We start from the raw sequence: 21,242 nt of genomic DNA, 5'->3' as shown, positions 1-21,242 counted from the left end.
TTTTGATCGGGATAGCATTGAAAGTGTAGATTGCTCTGGGTAGCATGGACATTTTAACTGTTAATTCTTCTAATCCATGAGCATGGAACATTTTTTCATCTTTTTTGTGTCTTCCTCAATGTCTTTCAATTCAAGAGTGATTTATAGTTTCTAGAATATAGGTCCNTTCCATACAAATTTAAGGACTATTTGTTCCAGTTCTTTGAAAAATGTCCTCGGTATTTTGATCGGGATAGCATTGAAAGTGTAGATTGCTCTGGGTAGTATGGACATTTTAACTATGTTAATTCTTCCAATCCATGAGCATGGAATATTTTTCCATCTTTTTATGTCTTCCTCAATATCTTTCAAAAGTGATCTATAGTTTCTAGGATATAGGTCCTTTACGTCTCTGGTTAAGTTAATTCCAAGGTAACGTATGTTTTTTGGTGCTATTGTAAATGGGATGGATTCCCTAATTTCTCTTTCTTCTGGCTCATTATTCGTGTATAGAAATGCAACTGATTTCTGGGCATTGATTTTGTATCCTGCCACCTTACTGAATTGTTCTATAACTTCTAATAGTTTGGGAGTGGATTCCTTTGGGTTTTCCATATAGAGTATCATGTCATCTGCAAAGNTTCCATACAAATTTAAGGACTATTTGTTCCAGTTCTTTGAAAAATGTCCTCGGTATTTTGATCGGGATAGCATTGAAAGTGTAGATTGCTCTGGGTAGTATGGACATTTTAACTATGTTAATTCTTCCAATCCATGAGCATGGAATATTTTTCCATCTTTTTATGTCTTCCTCAATATCTTTCAAAAGTGATCTATAGTTTCTAGCATATAGGTCCTTTACGTCTCTGGTTAAGTTAATTCCAAGGTAACGCATGGTTTTTGGTGTTATTGTAAATGGGATGGATTCCCTAATTTCTCTTTCTTCAGTCTCGTTATTCGTGTATAGAAATGCAACTGATTTCTGAGCATTGATTTTGTATCCCAGCACATTACTGAATTGCTCTATAACTTCTAATAGTTTGGGAGTGGATTCCTTTGGGTTTTCCATATAGAGTATCATGTCATCTGCAAAGAGAGACAGTTTGACTTCTTCTTTGCCGATTTGGATACCTTTGATCCCTTTTTGTCTTCTGATTGCTGTTGCAAGGACTTCTAGTACTATGTTGAATAATAGTGGCGAGAGTGGGCATCCTTGTCGTGTTCCTGATCTTAAGGGAAAGGCTTCCAGCTTTTCCCCATTGAGAATGATATTTGCTGTTGGCTTTTCATAGATGGTTTTTATGAGACTGAGGAATGTACTCTCTATCCCTACACTTTGATAGGTTTTAATCTGGAAAGAATGCTATATTTTGTCAAATGCTTTTTCTGCATCTATTGAGAGAATCATATGATTTCTGAATTTTTATTTTTGGATAAAATCTAAGACCCTGATCGATTTGCAAATGTTGAACCACCCTTGCATCCCAGGGATGAATCCCACCTGGTCATAATGGATAATCCTTTTAATGTACTGTTGGATTCTATTAGCAAGGATCTTGTTGAGGATTTTGGCGCCCATATTCATTAGGGAAATCGGTCTGTAATTCTCCTTTTTGATGGGGTCTTTGTCTGGTTTAGGGATCAAGCNCTTTTTGAGGGGGTCTTTGCCTGGTTTGGGGATCAAGGTAATATTAGCCTCATAGAATGAGTTTGGTAGCTTTCCTTCTGTTTCTATTTTTTGAAATAGCTTTAGGAGAATAGGTATTATTTCTTCTTTGAATGTTTGGTAGCATTCCCCAGGAAAACCATCCGGGCCTGGAGTTTTGTTATTTGGAAGGTTGTTTATCACTGACTCAATCTCTCCATAATTAATTGGCCTGTTTAAAAAATCAATTTCTTCCTGTTTCAGTCTTTGTAGTTTATAGGTTTCCAGGAAGGCCTCCATCTCTTCCAGATTGCTTAATTTATTGGCATAAAGCTGTTGATAAATGTTTCTAATAATCCTTCCAATTTCATTGGTGTTGGTTGTGACCTCTCCCTTATCATTCTTAATTTTATTAATATGGGTCCTTTCTCTATTCTTTTGGATAAGTCTTGCCAGTGGTTTGTCAATTATATTTATTCTTTCAAAGAACCAGCTTCTGGTTCTGTTGATCTGCTGTACTGTGCTCCTGGTTTCTAATTCATTGATCTCTGCTCTAATCTTGATCAACTGCTTTCTTGTGCACGGATTTGGCCTGTTCCTCTGTTGCTGTTCCAGCTTCTTGAGGTGAGAATATAAAAACTGCATTTTAGATTGTTCTATTCTTTTGAGTGAGGCTTGGATGGCTATGTATTTCCCCCTTAGGACTGCCTTTTCAGTATCCCAAAGGTTTTGGACCATTGTGTTTTCATTTTCGTTGGTCTCCATAAATTGTTTAAATTGATTTTTTATTTCCTGGTTTATCCAATCATTCTTGAGCAGGATGGCTCTTAGTTTCCAAGTGTTTGAGTTTCTTCCAAATTTTTCCTTGTGGTTGAGTTCCAATTTCAAAGCATTGTGGTCTGAGAATATGCAGGGAATAATTTCAGTCCTTTGGTATCGGTTGAGACCTGTTTTGTGTCCCAGAACATGGTCTATTCTTGAGAATGTTCCATGGGCATTAGAATAGAATGGTCCATGGGCATTAGAATAGAATGGTTCAATAGAATGAGAAGGTCCAACTCGTCGAGTATGGCATTCAAAGCCCTTGTTTCTTTGTTGATTTTTTGCATGGGTGTTCTGTCTATTTCTGTTAGTGGAGTGTTGAGGTCCCCTACTATTAACGTATTTTTATCTATATGTCTCTTTATTCTGGTTAAGAGTTGGCTTGTGTATCTTGCTGCTCCCCTGTTGGGGGCATAGATATTTATAATTGTCATCTCCACTTGTTGGATACATCCTTTAAGGATAATATAGTGCCCTTCTGTGTCTCTACCTTTAGTTTAAAATCCAATCTGTCTGATATGAGAATTGATACCCCAGTTTCTTTTGAGGTCCTTTGGCATGAAAGATGGTATTCCATCCCTTTACTTTCAGTCTGAATGTATCTTTAGGTTCAAAATGAGTCTCTTGTAGACAGCAAATGGATGGGTCATGTCTTTTTATCCAATCTGTAGCCCCGTGGTATTTTATGGGAGCATTTAGGTCATTTACATTGAGACTGATTATTGAGAGATATGATTTTAATGATGCCATGTTGCCAGTAAAGTCTTTGTTTCTATTGATTGTGACTTTCTGTTCTCTAAAACTCTTGGGGCCTTTTTACTTTTATAGAACCTCCCTTAATATCTCTTGTAGGGCTGGTTTTGTGGTTACAAAATTGGTCAATGACTAATGATTCTGGAAGGTCTTTATTTCTCCATCAATTCTGAATGACTGCCTTGCTGGATAAAGGATCCTTGGCTGCATGTTTTTCTCTGAAAGAGCTTTAAATATGGCCCCCTAACCCTTTCTCTCATTGCAGGTCTGTGTAGACAGGTCTGAAATAATTCTGATACCTTTGCCTTGGTACATGAGAAATTTCTTTGCCCTGGCCGCTTTCAATACTGTATCCTTGGATCTAATATTTGCAAATCGCACTATGACATGACGTGGTGTAGGTTTGTCGTAGTTGAGATTGGGGGGGGTCCTCTCTGCCTCTTGGACAAGAATGTTTGTTTCCCTTGCTAGACTAAGGAATTTTTCAGCTACAATTTGTTCAAATATCTCTTCTAGACCTCAGGGATGCCGATGATTCTGACATTGGAACGTTTCATTGAGTCAGTAATCTCCTGTAACCTACATTCCTGAACGTGGATTTTTTTGAGTCCAGATTCTATTTTAGCTTTGTCTTCTACTAACCCATCCTCCCATTTGCTGATACGTTCTTCTGCCTCATTCACCCTGGCCGTCAGTGCCTCTAACCACCATTTTACTCTTTTTTCTCCAAGTTTGGCTCTTTTTAGATTCCACATGTAAGTGAGATCATACAGTAATTTGTCTTTCTCTGTCTGACTTATCTCATTAGCATAATGCCCTCAGGGTCCATCCATGTTGTCACAAATGGCAGGATTTTCATTTTTATCATGGCTGGATAGTATTCCATTACACACACACACACACACACACACCCCACATCTTCTTTATCCATTTATCCTTTAACGGATGGTTAGGTTGTATCCATATTTTGGCTATTCTGAATAATGCTGCAATAAACATGAAGGTGCAAATATCTTTTTGAGATCTTATTTTTATTTCTTTTGCATATATACTCAGAAGTGGAATTGCCAGATCCTGTAATAGTTCTATTTTTATTTTTTGTGGATCTTCCATACTATTTTCCATAGTGACTGAACCAATTTACATTCCCACCACAGTGCACAAGGGTTCCCTAAAAGGTGTAAGGTGGTTTTTGATTTGCATTTCCCAGGTGATTATTTAGGTTGAACATCCTTTTCTATGTACCTTTTGGCCATTTGTATGTCTTCTTTGGAAAAATGCCAATTCAGCTTCTGGGCTTATTTTATTTTATTTATTTATTTTAACTTTAATATTTTCTTGTTAAAAATATTTATTTATTTATTTATTTGAGTATACCTTTAAGTATATTTGAGTGTAGTTGACATACAGTGTTACATTAGTTTCAGGTGTACAACAGTGATTCGACAAGTTTATACATTATTCTATGCTCACAAGTGCAGCTACCATCAGTCACCATAATATTTCCTAACATTTTAATAGTTTTTAGAAAACATATAACTATGATTTATCAACACCAGAATATTCTCTGTTTCTTGAGACTACCCTGTATTCTCCTTTCTCCGCCAAGTAAATTTCTACTAACCCCCCTAGGGACAGTTTACATGTCACTTCCTCTTTGAAGAATCTTTATAGGCTCCGCTTCTTCGACTTCTTAGCACTTTGTTCATACTACTATCATAAAGGATTCAGTACAATGCAGTATAATGTGTGCCCTGATATGAGGGAAACCCACTTCAGAGGCAAGAACACAAAACCATATCTCTGCCCATTTTAAAATCAGGTTCTTTTTTTAAAATGTTCAATTAACCAATATATAGTACATCATTAGTTTTTGATGTAGAATTCAATGATTCATTAGTTGCATGTAAAATCAGGTTGTTTTTTGTTGTTATTGAAGACGTGTTTTCAGCATTTCTTGCAAGGCAGGTCTAGTAGTGATGAATTCCTTCAGCTTTTGTTTTGGCTTTTGTTTCTCTTCCATATCTTTTAACACTTTGTATATGTCATTATACTCTCTCCTGGCCTGCAGGGTTTCTGCTGAAAGATCCTCTGAAAACCAAAGGGGATCTTTTGTAGGTTACTATCTTTTTTTTCTCACAGCTTTTAGGATTCTTTTTAATCTTTGAATTTTGACGGTTTCATTATGTGTCTTGGAGAAGTTCTTTTGTATCAAGATGTCCAAGTCTCTCCCCAGGTTTGGGATGCTCTCAGCTATTATTTCTTTAAATAAACTTTCTTCCCCCTTCTCTTTCTTCTTCTGGAACCCCAATTATTCTATTGGAACATTTGGTGGAGTTTCATAGATCATGTAGGCTTTCTTTGCTTGTTTTCATTCTTTTCTCTGTGTTCTTCTCTGATTGGGTCATTTCAAAGTTTCTGTTCTCTAGGTCACTTATTTTATCTTCCACTTGATCTACACTGCTGCTGCTGCTCTCTGTTGCATTTTTTACTTCATTCATTAACTATTCAGCTCCAGAATTCTTTTTGGTTCTTTTTTTATGATTTCTTATCTATCTGTTAAATTTCTCATTTTATTCCTGTGTTGTTTTCCTGGTGCCACTGAATTATATTTCTGTGTTTTCTCATAGTTCGGGTCATAACAGCTCCCCTGGTGGGTCAGGGCCAGACTTACATCTATGTTTGTTCTGATATTGTTACTGGTGGCACTGCCTGCCATGTGGGTCTTCTTTCCACCCTCTCTTGTCTCTTAGGAAGATGATGTGGCCATTTTATATAGGTGGTCGGTCTGCATCCTTCTGTCCCATGATGTGAAGTTACTCTGGTCCTTCATTGCATGGTGGGCTGACCACCCTCCCCTCTGAGGTTAGGTGTGGTCTTGCCTTGTGCCTGGCTATTAGGTTATCAGCAGAGCAACTCCCCCTTCTTTTTGTCTCAATAATGGCATGTTTGAGGACTGTAAGTGATGGTGCAATCTATCCTCAGTGCCAGAGCCTGTTGAGTCTCATTCTCTCATAACTAGAGAGAATCTCATGACTCTTGCTGAGCTGGGGTCCTGCCTTGGGGAAGCACTGGCTGTTCCCAGTTTGTATGTATTGGCACTGCCATCAGAGGGAATTTCCAGCAACCATCAGTGTTCTAGAGTCTTCTCCAAGCACACACATGCTGTTCTGCAAATGTCCATGTGAACCATTTCTTTTCGTCAAAGGGAGAAGTTTGCTCAAGAAATTCTGAAAAGAATGGAAGGGGGTGTGCTTGCTGGGCAGTGTGGGGTGGGGGGGTAGCCTGGGTCCTGTGGGCATTACCTGGTGCACCTGGGCCAGAGTGAGCCAGGAAGGGCATGTGATTTCAGAGCTTCTCAGGGTGACAGAACCATCCTCATAGGCTTGGGTGGGCCTGAAAATGAGAGTGTCTGCTCTTCTTCCCATCCATCCCCATACCACCTGATGCCCTCATAACTTTTCTTCCTTTCCAGAGTCTTCCATGTACAGAAGAGGCAGATAATTGTGCCTAAAGCATGGGGCTGGCTGGAATCATTGAGACCCTCCTTGTTACCCCTTGTTCAGGTGTCTGCCCATCTGCCCCTTGCTGGTGTCAGTCCCATCACTGTTTTTGAGGTTTGAGCATCATGGACACTTCAAAGAAGATTCAGTAAACCCACTGTCTTTTCAAGAGCAAGTGTTGTGTTCCCACCTTAGTCTCATGGTTCAGCAGGTGGCTGGCTTTATGTTGTTAAACAAAAATCCCCAACTCAGGTGTGTTCATGCATCTCTGAGGCAGAACAGGGTGCTGGCCACACCCCAGTTGGGCTGTGTTGGCATTTCTGATTCCAGATCAACTCTGTAGCACTGCCTGTCCTCCAAGGCAAGGGGACAGGATGGGAAAGTGGTGGGAACAGTTGAGACCACCTGTGTACACCTGGCTTCTTTTAGAGTTGGGAAAAAGGAAATAGACATACCTAACATGGTATTTTCATCATGCCCTGGGAATAATGTCCATTTGGTGATGTGTGGCCAGAGAGCAGTCATTTTGGAAGAATGTTGCAAGGCAGGGGGGAAAAAGATGGCGGAGGAGTAGGGGACCCTTTTTCAGCTGGTTCCCTGGATTGAGCTGGATATCTACCAGATCATCCTGAACACCCATGAAATCAGCCCGAGATGTAGGAAGATACATCTGGATCTCTACAAATGAACATCTCCAGCTCTGAGTATTGAAGTATGAAGCGGAGAGCCATGAATCTGTGCACAGGTATCGGAAGATAAATGGAAGGGGGAGGGAGCCTCCGCACCCGGGTGCTGGGAAGCAGTAGCTACCTGCACAGGGGAGGTGGCTGGGCTCACGGTCTGGCACCCGCAAGAAAGCAGATTGAGACCGTGAGCCCGGGAATGTGCACATGACCAGACTGAAAACCGGAGCACCAGAGAGCTCACTGGAACTGGACTGATACCGGGAGCTCGGGAGTGCTCGTGCGCCACCTGACTGAAAACTGGAGCTCCGGAGCGCACACGAACCACACTGAAACAGGGAGCTTGGGAGCGTGCGTGGGAACCGGGGGTGGCTGGGGGTGTTAGAAGCACAAAGGACAGAGATGTGCCAGCCCTGGAAGCAGGGACTGGGAGAGTGGCTGTGGGACACACAACCTGGGACAATGTGGGGTTTTTTGCAGCACCAACAGAAACAAAGTTAGAGTGTCCAGGAGAGCTCAGTGGAGAGCGGACTGCGATCTCTCTGTTCTGAGACAGAGGTTAAGATACGGCCACTGCTGCTCTGACTCTCAGAAGAGCCACAGAAAACTTCCAGGGAAAGCCACCAGAGAACAAAAGCCTGGAAATACTGGTTCACATTGTGCACATCCCCATCCCTCCCACAAGGGATGGGGCAACTCTACCCAAACAGGGTTGCTTGAGTATCAGCACGGCAGGACCCTCCCCCAGAAGGCAGGCTGAACAATTAAGAAGCCCACATCCCTAAGGTCTCTATAAAACAAGTGCACATTGCTTGGGTCCTGGTCAATAATTTGGGCTCTGTACATCCCCGCAACCACACCTCAACAGAATGACAAGGAGGAGGAACCCCAACAAAGGAAAGAAACAGAGACTGTGGCCTCTGCCACAGAACTAATGGATATGGATATAGCCAAATTGTCAGAAACGGAGTTCAGAGTAACACTGGTCAAGATGATGCATGGCTTGAAAAAAATATTAATGAAAATATTAACAAGAATATAGAATCTCTAAGGGCAGAAATGAGAGCAAATCTCGCAGAAATTAAAAATGCTATGAATAAAATGAAGTCTGAACTAGAGGCTCTGATGGCCAAGATAAATGAGCCAGAAGAATGAATTAGTGTATTGGAAGATGGGATGGTAGAAGAGAAGGAAAAAACGGAAACTTGGCTCAAAAAAAACCAATCTCAAGAATGTAGATTACAGGAGATTACTGACTCAATGAGACGTTCCAATGTCAGAATCATTGGCATCCCCAAGGGGGTGGAGAAAGAGAGAAGTCTAGAAGAGATATTTGAACAAATTGTAGCTAACAACTTCCCTAATCTGGCAAAGCAAACAAGCATATTTGTCCAAGAGGCAGAGAGGACATCTCCCAAGATCAATGAGAAGATCACATCATAGTGCAATTTGCAAATATTAGATCCAAGGATACAGTCTTGAAAGCGGTCAGGGGGAAGAGAATCCTCACGTACAGAGGGAGGAACATCAGAATAATGTCAGACATGTCTACAGAAACCTGGCAGGCCAGGAAAGGTTGGCAAGGTGTTTTCAGAGTGCTAACTGAGAAGAACATGCAGCCAAGGATCCTTTATCCAGCAAGGCTGTCATTCAAAATTGATGGAAAGACAAGGACCTTCCAAGACCGACAGATACTGAAAGAATATGTGACCTCCAAGCCAGCCCTACAAGAAATATTAAGGGAGGTTCTATAACACTAAAAAGACCCAAAGAATGATATAGAACAGAAATTTACACTCTATAGAAACAAAGACTTCACAGGCAACATGACATCATTAAAATCATATCTCTCAATAATCACTCTCAATGTGAATGGCTTAAATGCTCCCATAAAATGCCACAGGGCTGCAGATTGGATAAAAAGACATGACCCATCCATTTGCTGTCTACAAGAGACTCATTTTGAACCTAAAGATACTTCCAGACTGAAAGTGAAGGGATGGAAAAATATTTTTCATGCCAATGGACCTCAAAAGAAAGCTGGGGTAGCAATTCTCCTATCAGACAGATTAGATTTTAAACTAAAGACTGTAGTTAGAGATACGGAAGGACACTATATTATTCTTAAAGGATGTATCCAACAAGTGGATATGACAATTATAAATATCTATGCCCCCAACAGGGGAGCAGCCAGATACATAAGCCAACTCTTAACCAGAATAAAGAGACATATAGATAATAATACGATAATAGTAAGGGACCGCAACACTCCACTATCAGCAATAGATAGATCACCTAAGCAGAAAATCAACAAAGAAACAAGAGCTTTGAAGGACATACTGGACGAGATGGACCTCATAGATATATACAGAACACTACACCCCCGAACACACATGGAACGTTCTCCAGAATAGATCATGTTTGGGTCACAAAACAGGTCTCAATGGATACCGAAAGACTGAGCTTATTCCTTGCACGTTTTCAGACCACAATGCTTTGAAACTAGAACTCAATCACAAGGAAAAATTTGGAAGAAACTGAAACACTTGGAAACTAAGAACCATCCTGCTCAAGAATGATTGAGTAAACCAGGTAATTAAAAATGAGATTAAGCAATTTTTGGAAACCAATGAGATTGAAAACACATCGGTCCAAAACCTATGGGACACTGCAAAAGCAGTTCTAAGGGGAAAATATATAGCCATCCAAGCCTCACTCAAAAGAATAGAACAATCTAAAATGCAGTTTTTATATTCTCACCTTAAGAAGCTGGAGCTGGAACAGAAGAACAGGCCCAACCCACACATGAGAAGGCAGTTGATCAAGATTAGAGCAGAGAACAATGAATTAGACACCAGGAGCACAGTAGAGCAGATCAACAAAACTAGAAGCTACTTCTTTGAAAGAATAAATAAGATCGATAAGCCGCTGGCCAGACTTATTCAAAAGATGAGAGAAAGGACACAAATTAATAAAATTATGCATGAAAGGGGAGAGATCACAAGCAACACCAATGAAATGGGAAGGATCATTAGAAACTTTATCAACAACTTTATGCAAATAAAGTAAACAACCTGGAAGAAATGGATGCCTTCCTGGAAACCTATAAACTACCAAGACTGAAACAGGAAGAAATTGATTGTGTAAACAGACCAATTAATTATTAAGAGATTGAAGCAGTGATCAAAAACCTCCCCAAAAACAAGGGTCCAGGTCCTGACAGATTCCCTGGGGAATTCTACCAAACATTCAAAGAAGAAATAATACCTATTCTCCTAAAGCTGTTTCAAAAAATAGAAACAGAAGGAAAACTTCCAAGCTCATTCTATGAGGCCAGTATGACCTTGATCCCCAAACCAGGCAAAGACCCCAACAAAAAGGAGAATTACAGACCAATATCCCTGATGAATATGAATGCCAAAATTCTCAACAAGATATTAGCTAATAGGATCCAACAGTACATTAAAAGGATTATCCATCAAGACCTAGTGGGATTCATCCCTGGGATGCAAGGGTGGTTCAACACTAGCAAATTGATCTGTGTGATAGATCATATCAACAAGAAAAGAGTCAAGAACCATATGAGCCTTTCAATTGATGCAGAAAAAGCTTTTGACAAAATACAGCATCCTTTTCTGATTAAACCCTTCAGAGTGTAGGGATAGAGGGTACATTCCTCAACTTCATAAAAACCATCTATGAAAAGCCTATAGTGCATATCATTCTCAGTGGGGAAAAGCTAGAAGCCGTTCCCTTAAGATCAGGAACACGACAAGGATGCCCACTCTTACCATTATTATTCAACATAGTACTAGAAGTCCTTGCAACAGCAATCAGAAAACAAAAAGAGATAAAAGATATTCAAATCAGCAAGGAAAAAGTCAAACTCTCTTCACAGATGACATGAGACTCTATATGGAAAACCGAAAATACTCCACCCCCAAATTACTAGAACTTATAGAGCAATTCAGTAATGTGATGGGATAGAAAATCAATGCTCAGGAATCAGTTGCATTTCTATACATGAACAATGAGACTGAAGAAAGAGAAATTAGGGAATCGATTCCATTTACAATAGCACCAAAAATCATACATTAACTTAACCAGAGACGTAAAGGATCTATATTGTAGAAACTACAGATCACTCTTGAAAGACATTGAAGAAGACACAAAAAGTTGGAAAAATATTCCATACTCATGGATCGAAGGAATAAACATAGTAAAAATGTCTATGCTACCCAGAGGACATCTTGATACAAAAGAACTTCTCAGCCCTGAGTTCCTCATTTCTGGTGATGAGGATGGCATCTACCCTTCTAGTACAGGGAGATCACCTTTCACATAGGAGATTTTTTTTTTTCTTTTCAGGGGGACAAAAAAGGCTTAGAGGGTCTTTTTTGTAACAGCTATTTCTCAAGTAATTTAATTAGAAATAATCAATATGCCAAAGTGGCGTATTTTGGGTCTGGCGTATTCAGCTCCTCTGTACAAAACTGTAGTTGAAAATCACAACCAGGATATTAATGTAGCCACATTCAAGATGCAGAACATTTCCATTCCCACAAGGACCCCTCATGTTGCCCTTTTGTATCCGCACCCAATTCCTTCCATTCCATATAATCCCCTTCCCACTGACAATTACTAATCTGCCCACCATTTCTTTAATTTCATCATTTCAAGAATGCTGCTTGTATCAGTGGTTTGTACCTTCTCACCATGATGTAGATGTTTAACCACTCACCTCTTGAAGGACATCTGGCTTATTTCTAGTTTGGGGCAGTTACAAATAAAGCCTCTATAATTTTTCATGTACTGTTTTGTGTGAACATGTGTTTTCATTTCTCCAGAATAAAATGTCTGGGATGGAATTGATGGGTTATAAGGTAGTTGCACGTTTAGTTTTTTGGACCATTTTCATTCCCACTAGCAATGTGAGTGAGCCAGTCTCTGCATCCTCACCAGCATTTGGTGTTGTTTCTACTTTTTATTTTAGCCATTCTCATAGATGTGCTGGGGAATCTCATTGTTTCTAGCCCTAAAGCCCCTTCGGGACCTTTTGGGAGAAACATCTGCCCCCCTGTTCTCCCTCCAGCTTGTTCTGAAGTGCAGCCCCATGGCTGTGTTTAGTTCGCCTTCTGGTAGATCATGAGCTCTGTGAGGTGGCACTGCTGGCTTTCGTTTCCTGGCCATTCCCTGAGCACAGCTGTCTGTCACTGCCTGGACATTGTGCCTTGGTGTTACATGAATAGGAAGCAGCCTCATTTGCATTTTCATTTTGGAGGCCCCGGCCTCCTCCGATGGTCCTGTGAGGGGTTGGGGTGATTCTTACCTCAGGAGTCCCTGACTGGTGGGCAGAGGTGCTCCCTTCCATGTCCTGGGGCCCTGAATGTCCATCTGTGCTGAGGGCAGAGGGGCTCCCTGTTGTGTTCACCAACCCTTAGCACCTGTCTCAGTCTGTTTGGGCTGCTATAATGAAATACCACTGACTGGGTACCTCATCAACAAGAAATTTATTTCTCATGGTTCATTCAGGCTATAATATTTTACCCCTGGCCTCCCAAAATTCACATCTTTCTTTTTTTTTTTTAAAGATTTTATTTATTCATTCGACAGAGATAGAGACAGCCAGCGAGAGACAGAACACAAGCAGGGGGAGTGGGAGAGGAAGAAGCAGGCTCATAGTGGAAGAGCCTGATGTGGGGCTCGATCCCATAACGCTGGGATCACACCCTGAGCCGAAGGCAGACGCTTAACCACTGTGCCACCCAGGCGCCCCAAAATTCACATCTTTCTTAAATGCAAATTCATTCTTTACATTTCAATAACCCTAGACATCCCAACTCATTCTAGCATTAACTTAAAAGTCTAAAGTCCACAGTCTCATCTAAACAGCATCTAAATCAGACACGGATGAAAGTCAATATATATCTGGCAAGAAATTTCTCCCAGCTCTGAAGCAAAGATGTTGAATCTGTGAACTCAAACATGTTATGTGCTTCCAAAATGCAGTGGTTGAATAGGCATAGGATGGATATTCCCATTCCAGAAGGAAGAAATAGGAAAGAAGAAAGGATTGATAGGTCTCTGGCAAGTCCAAAATGAGTAAGGGTCCTGCCCTCACTGCTTTGGGTAGCCCTGCCCCCATGACTTTGCTGCAGGCTGGAATCAAAGGCCCGTGGCTCTGCTGATCTACCACTGTACTGGGTAATGCCCTAGCAGGGACTTTCTGCTGTGATCTTGGGCTCTTGGCAGTCCTATGCCTGGGTCTAAACCTGAGGCTCCAGGGGGGGTCCATCTTCAAAATCTAGGTGGAGATATCCATGACCCCTGTGCTTTGCTGGGTGCACCAGGTCCAATGGAGCCCACAATGTGAAGCAGTGCCAAGCAGCACTGGCCCGCCCTTTGAAATCTTACTACCATGTATGCCCTTGCACTCTGGGCCTAGAATGGGAGGGGAAGCCCTGGTGATCTCTGAAATACCTTCTGAGCTGTTCTTTCACTGTGTTGAACAGTAGGTCTTGGCTTCTGTTTAGATGGCTGACTATTCTCCCCATTGTCTTGATGAATAGCTCCTAGCTTCTGTTGCGATGTCAGATCCAAATTGATAACCTTACCAAATTTGGCCATGCCCTTTGTGTTCTCTCCTAAATAAACGTTCTCATTTCTTTCAGTTTGGATAGGCTGAGAATTCCAAATTTTAAAGTTTGGCTTCATTTTTGATGAACAATTCCATCTTTAAATCATTTCTCACTTCTCTTGTTTTTCTCCAAGCATTGAAGAGTAACCAGGCAATTCTTTCATATTTTTGCTTAGAAATCTCCTCAGCCCGTTAGCCAATTTCATCCCTTACAGGTTCTACCTTGTACAAACTAGGATACAAACACAATTCAACCAAGTTCTTTGCCACTTTATGACAAGGATCACCTTTTCTCCATTGTCCAATGACATGTTCCCCATTCTGTCTGGGACCTTCTCAGAATGGCCTTTACCATTGATATTTCCACCAAGATTTTGTTCACGACTACTTAGGTATTCTCTATGAAGACTGAGGCTTCTCCTCAGACAGCTCTCCTTCTGAGCCCTCACCAGAATTGCTTTTAATGGTCTGTTGTAGCAGTGTGGGCTTTTCCTTGTGTGGCCCTCCAGACTCTTCCACCCTCTACCCAATACCCAGTTCCAAAGCTGCTTCCAAATTTTTAGGTATTATAGCAGTGTCCCCACTTCTCAGTACTAGTTTCTTAGGGCTGCTGTAGCAAAATGCCACAAACTGGGTGGCTTATAAATGACAGACATTTATTTCACAGTTCTGGAGGCTGGAAGGCAAGATCAAGGTGCCAGCATGGTTAGGTAAGAGCTTCTTCTAGGTTGCAAACTTCTCATTGTATCCTCAGATGGTGGAAGAAGCAAGATATCTCTCTGGATCCTCTTTAATAAGGGCACTAATCCCATTCATGAGGAATCTACCCTCATGATCTCATGACCTCCCAAAAGTCCAACTTCTAATAGCATCATTTTAGGGATTAGAATTTCGACATATGGATATTGGGAAGACACAAACATTCAGATCACAACAGCAACCATTAGCATGATACAGGTTGTTTTTTAATATTTTTTTTATTCATTTGGGAGAGAGAGACAGAAAGAGCATAAGCAGGGGAGAGGGAGAGGGAGAAGCAGACCCCCGCTGATCTGGGAGCCGAACATGGGGCTCGATCCCAGGACCTGGAAATCATGACCCGAGCCAAAGACAGAAGCCCAACCATCTAAGCCACCTAGGTGCCCTAGCATGAAACAGTTTTAGAATGTTCCATCATCCCATAAAGACCCCTAGGACCCATTTGCAATCAGTCTTTATTGTTACCTCCAGCCTTAGGCAACCCTGATCTTTCTGTCTTTCTAAAATAACATTTCTGGACAGTTCATATAAATGGAACGACACAATATGCAGTCTTTTGTGTTTGACTTCTCTCACTTTGCATAATGCATTTTTTTATTATGTTCAGTTAGCCACTGTATAACACATCATTAGTTTTTGATGTAGTGTTCAATGATACATAAGTTGCTTATAACACCCAGTGCTCATCACAACACCTGCCCTCCTTAGTACCCATCACCCCATTATCCCACCCCTCTACCCCCATCCTCTCTGAACCCCCCTGTTTGTTTCTGGGGGTCCATAGTCTGTGGTTTATTTCCATCTCTGATTTCTCCCTCTTCAGATTTCCCTCCCTTCCCTGATGGTCCTCCATGCTATTGCTTATGTTCCACATATAAGTGAAACCATATGATAATTGTCTTTCTCTGCTTGACTTATTTCACTTAGCATAATCTCCTTCAGTCCCATCCATGTTCCTGCAAATGTTGAGAAATCATTCCTTTTGATGGCTGAGTAATATTCCATTGTATATATGGACCACATTTTCTATATCCAGTCACCTGTTGAAGGGCATCTTGGCTCCTTCCACGATTTAGCTATTGTGGACATTGCTGCTATGAACATTGGGGTGCATATGGTCCTTCTTATCACATCTTTATCTTTGGGGTAAATACTCAGTAGTGCAATTACTGGATCATAGGGTAGCTCTATTTTTAACTTTTTGAGGAACCTCCACACTGTTTTCCAAAGTGGCTGTACCAACTTGCATTCCCACCAACAATGTAAGAGGGTTCCCCTTTCTCCACATCCTTGCCAACATTTGTCGTTTTCTGTTTTGTTAATTTTTGCAATTCTAACTGGTAGGGTGGTATCTCATTGTATTTGTATTTGATTTGTATTTCCTTGATAGCTAATGATGTTGAACATTTTTTCACGTGCCTGTTAGCTATTTGTATGTCTTCTTTGGAGAATGTCTGTTCATGTCTTCTTCTTCTTCTTCTTCTTCTTCTTCTTCTTCTTCTTCTTTTTTTTTTAAAGATTTTATTTATTTATTTGACAGAGAGAGAGACAGCCAGTGAGAAAGGGAACACAAGCAGGGGGAGTGGGAGAGGAAGAAGCAGGCTCCCAGCAGAGGAGCCTGATGTGGGGCTCGATCCCAGAATGCCGGGATCACGCCCTGAGCCGAAGACAGACACTTAACAACTGCACCACCCAGGCGCCCCGTCTGTTCGTGTCTTCTGCTCTTGGTTTTGTTTTTTTTTTTTTTAAGATTTATTTATTTATTTATTTATTTATTTATTTATTTATTTATGCTATGTTAGTCACCATACAGTACATCATTAGTTTTTGATGTAGTGTTCCATGATTCACTGTTTGCATATAACACCCAGTGCTCCATGCAATACATGCCCTCCTTAATACCCATCAACAGGCTACCCCATCTCCCCACCCCCTCCCCTATGAAACCCTCAGTTTGTTTCCCGGCGTCCATAGTCTCTTATGGTTTGTCTCCCTCTCTCATTTCCCCCCTTCAATTTTCCCTCCCTTCCCCTATGGTCCTCTGTGCTATTGCTTATGTTCCACATATGAGTGAAACCATATGATAATTGTCTTTCTCTGCTTGACTTACTTCACTTAGCATAATCTCCTCCAGTTCCATCCATGTCAATGCAAAAGTTGGATAATCATCCTTTTTGATGGCTGAGTAATATTCCATTGTATTTATGGACTACATCCTCTTTAACCATTTGTCTGTTGAAGGGCATCTCAGCTCCTTCCACAGTTTGGCTATTGTGTACATTGTTGCTTTGAACATTGGGGTGCATATGGCTTCTTTCACTACATCTTTATCTTTGGAGTAAATACCCAGTAGTGCAATTGCTGGGTCATAGCGTAGCTCTATTTTTAACTTTTTGAGGGATGTCCACATTGTTTTCCAAAGTGGCTGTACCAACCTGCATTCCCACCAACAGTGTAAAAGCACTGGCCTTTCTCCACATCCTCTCCAACATCTGTTGTTTCTTGCCTTGTCAGTTTTTGCCATTCTAACTGGTGTAAGGTTGTATCTCAACATGGTTTTGATTTGAATTTCCCTGATGGCTAAAGATGTTGAACATTTTTTCATGTGTCATTAGCCATTCATATGTCTTCATTGGAAAAATGTCTTTTCATATCTTCCGCCCATTTTTTAACTGGGTTATTTGTTTTTCGGGTGTTGAGCTTGAGAAGTTCTTTCTAGATCTTCAATACCAGCCCTTTATCTGTAATGTCATTTGCAAATATCTTCTCCCATTTTGTGGTTTACCTCTCAGTTTTGTTGACTGTTTCCTTGGCTGTGCAGAAGCATTTTATCTTGATGAAGTCCCAAAAGTTTACTTTTGCTTTTGTTTCCCTTGCCTTTGGAGATGTGTCTTAAAAGAAGTTGCTGTGGCCAGTGTCAAAGAGGTTACTGCGTAGGTTCTCCTCTATGATTTTGATGGATTCCTGTCTCACATTGAGGTCTTTCATCCATTTAGAGTTTATCTTTGTGTATGTGTAAGAGAATGGTCTGGTTTCATTCTTCTATATGTAGCTGTCTAGTTTTCCCAGCACCACTTATTGAAGAGACTGTCTTTTTTCCATTGGATATTTTTTCCTGATTTGTCAATGATTAATTGACCATAGAGTTGAGGGTCCTTTTCTGGAGTCTGTATTCTGTTCCATTGGTCTATGTTTCTATTTTTGTGCCAATACCATGGTGTCTTGGTGATCACAGTTTTGTAATAGAGCTTGAAGTCAGGTAGTGTGATGCCCCAGGCTTTGTTCTTCTTTTTCAACATTCCCTTGGCAATTTGGGGTCTTTTCTGGTCCCATATAGATGTTAGGATTTATTCCAGCTCCTTGAAAAATGCCAATAGTATTTTAATAGGGATGGCGCTGAAATTATATATTGCTCTGGGCAGCATAGACGTTTTAACCATGTTTATTTTTCCAATCCATGAGCATGGAATGTTTTTCCATCTTTTTGTGTCTTTTTCAATTTCTTTCATAAGTGTTCTGTAGTTTCTAGAGTATACATCCTTTACCGCTTTGGTTAGGTTTATTCCTAGTTATCTTATGGTTTTAGGTGCTTTTGTAAATGGATTTGATTCCTTAATTTCCCTTTCTTCAGTTACATTGTTAGTGTAGAGGAAAACAACTGATTTCTGTGCATTGATTTTGTACCCTGCCACATTACTGAATTGCTGTATGAGTTTTAGTAATTTGGAGGTGGCGTCTTTTGGGCTTTCCACATAAAGTATCATGTCATCTGCTAAGAGAGAGAGTTTGACTTCTTCTTTGCCAATTTGACTGGCTTTTATTTCTTTTTGTTGTCTGATTGCTGACGTTAGGACTTCTAGTACTATGTTGAACACTAGTGGTGAGAGTGGGCATCCCTGTCATGTTCCTGACCTTAAGGGAAAGCTCTCAGCTTTTCCCCATTCAGAACGATATTCGCTGTGGGCTAATCACTGATGATTTTTATGAAATTGAGGGATGTACCCTCTATCTCTACACTCTGAAGAGTTTTAATCAGGAATGGATGTTGTATTTGTCAAATGCATTTTCTTCATCAGTTGAGAGGATTGTATGGTTCTTGTCTTTTCTTTTATTAATATTCTCTATCACATTGGTTGATTTGCAAATGTTGAACCACCCTTGCATCCCAGGAATAAATCCCACCTGGTCGTGCTGAATAATCCTTTTAATGTACTGTTGGATCCTATTGGTTAGGATCTTGAGTATTTGGACATCCATGTTCATCAGAGATATTGGTCTGTAATTCTTTTTGATGGGGTATTTGTCTAGTTTTGGGATCAGGCTAATGTTGGCCTCAGAATGAGTTTGGAAATTTTCCTTCTGTTTCTATTTTTTGAGGCAGCTTCAGTAGAATAGGTATGGTTTCTTCTTTAGATGTTTGGTGGAGTTCCCCTGGGAAGCCATCTGGCCCTGGACTCTTGTTTTTTGGGAGGTTTTTGATTACTACTTCAATCTTGTTACTGGTTATTGGTCTATTCAGAAAATCTATTTCTTCCTATTTCAGTCTTGGTAGTTTATAAGTTTCCAGGAAGGCATCCATTTCTTCCAGGTTGCTTTGTTTGTTGGAATATAGTTGTTGGTAATAATTTCAAATAATTGTTTCTCTTTCCTTGGTGTTAGTTGTGATCTCTCCCTTTTCATTCATGATTTTATTAATTTGCGTCCTTTCTCTCTTCTTCTGGATAAGTCTGGCTAGTGGTTTATCAATCTTATTAATTCTTTCAAAGAACCAGATTCTAGTTCATTGATCTGTTCTACTGTTTTTCTGGTTTCTATTTCATTGCTCTCTGCTCTAATTATTATTTCTCTTCTCCTGCTTGGTTTTGGTTTTATTTGCTGTTCTTTCTCCAGCTCCTTTAGGTGTAAGGTTAGCTTGTGCATTTGGGATTTTTCTAATTTTCTGAGAGAGGCTTGGATGGCTATGTATTTCCTCTTAGGAGCACCTTTGCAGTATCCCGTAGGTTTTCGACTGAAGTGTTTTCATTCTCATTAGTTTCCATGAATTGTTTAAGTTCTTCTTTAATTTCCTGGTTGATTCAATCATTCTGTAGCAGGATGCTCTTTCTTCCAAGTGTTTGAATTCCTTCCAAATATTTACTTGTGATTGAGTTCCAGTTTCAAGGCATTGTGGTCTGATAATATGCAGGGAATAATCTTAGTCTTTTGGTATTGGCTGAGACCTGATTTGTGACCCAGCATGTGGTCTATTTTGTAGAAAGTACCGTGTGCATTTGAGAAGAATGAGTATTCTGTTCTTTTAGGGTGGAATGTTCAGTGTATATCTATGAAGTCCATCTGGTCCAATGTGTCATTCAAAGCTCTGTTTCTTTGTTGATCTTCTGCTTAGATGATCTGTCCAATGCTGAGAGTGGAGTGTTAAAATCTCCTACTATTAATGTATAATTGTTGATATGATTCTTTATTTTGGTTATTAATTGGTTTATATAATTGGCTTCTCCCATGTTGGGGAGATATTTATAATTGTTAGATTTTCTTATTGGATAGACCCTTTAAGTATGATATAGTGTCCCTCTGCCTCTCTTTTTACAGTCTTTGGTTTAAATTCTAATTTTTCTGATATAAGAATGGCTACCCTAGCTTTCTTTTGAGGTCCGTTGTCATGAAAAATGGTTCTCCATCCCCTCACTTTCAGTCTGGAGGTGTCTTTAGGTTCAAAATGAGTCTCTGCATAATGCATTTTGGGTTCATTCATAATATAGCATGTATCAGTAGTTCCATGTTGTAACATACACTATTTTTCGTTATCCACTTACCATGGATAGACATTTGGAATGTTTCCAGTTTTTGTCTATTTTGAATAGTGTTGCTATGAACATTTATGATTTATGTGAATTATTAAAAGATAAATCAAGGCATAGTAAATTTTTAAGAGTTTATTTGAGCAAAAATTAGTTCGACTTGGGCATTACCAGAATGGGAATGCTTAGGAGTGCTCTACCAACAGGAGCTAAGGGAAAGACTTTTACAGGGAAAAGGGAGAAGCATAGGAATGAAATGATTTGATTAGCTACAGCTTATGTGTTTGCCATATTTGGGGATTTTAGTTGGCTGTTTATGATGAGTTGTCCTTAGATTTTGATTTATTAACCTTGAGGCATTTATTATAGGCTTAGATCTTGGTTGCTTATGTTGGCTGCTACGATGTTAAAGCCACTTTAGTTTAATGGCCTCATTTAATTAACTTAATAGGACATATGCTTTCATTTGCCTTGAGGAAATGCCTAGGAGTGAAATTGCTGGTTCTATGGTAATTTATTGTTTAACTTTTTAAGAAACTGCCAAACTTTTCCCTGATGGCTGCACTATTTTACTTTCCCATCAGCAATGTGGGAGAGTTCCAGTTTCTCTGAATCCTTGCCTTTCTTCATATTTTGTCTCAGAAATTCCATGTCAGAAAAAGT

The 21,242-nt window shown here is 40.2% G+C and overlaps 1 protein-coding gene across 2 annotated transcripts in view; it reads left to right on the top strand.

The window, feature by feature from the left end:
* Nucleotides 1–21,242, top strand: part of OCA2 (OCA2 melanosomal transmembrane protein) — a 437,584-nt gene that overhangs the window by 135,726 nt on the left and 280,616 nt on the right. The window lies entirely within an intron of this gene.

The sequence above is a fragment of the Ailuropoda melanoleuca genome, chromosome 9, assembly GCF_002007445.2.
Source record: "Ailuropoda melanoleuca isolate Jingjing chromosome 9, ASM200744v2, whole genome shotgun sequence".
Lineage (NCBI taxonomy): Eukaryota > Metazoa > Chordata > Mammalia > Carnivora > Ursidae > Ailuropoda > Ailuropoda melanoleuca.
Note: the sequence above shows the minus strand (reverse complement) of the source record. Positions and strands in the feature narration are given on the sequence as shown.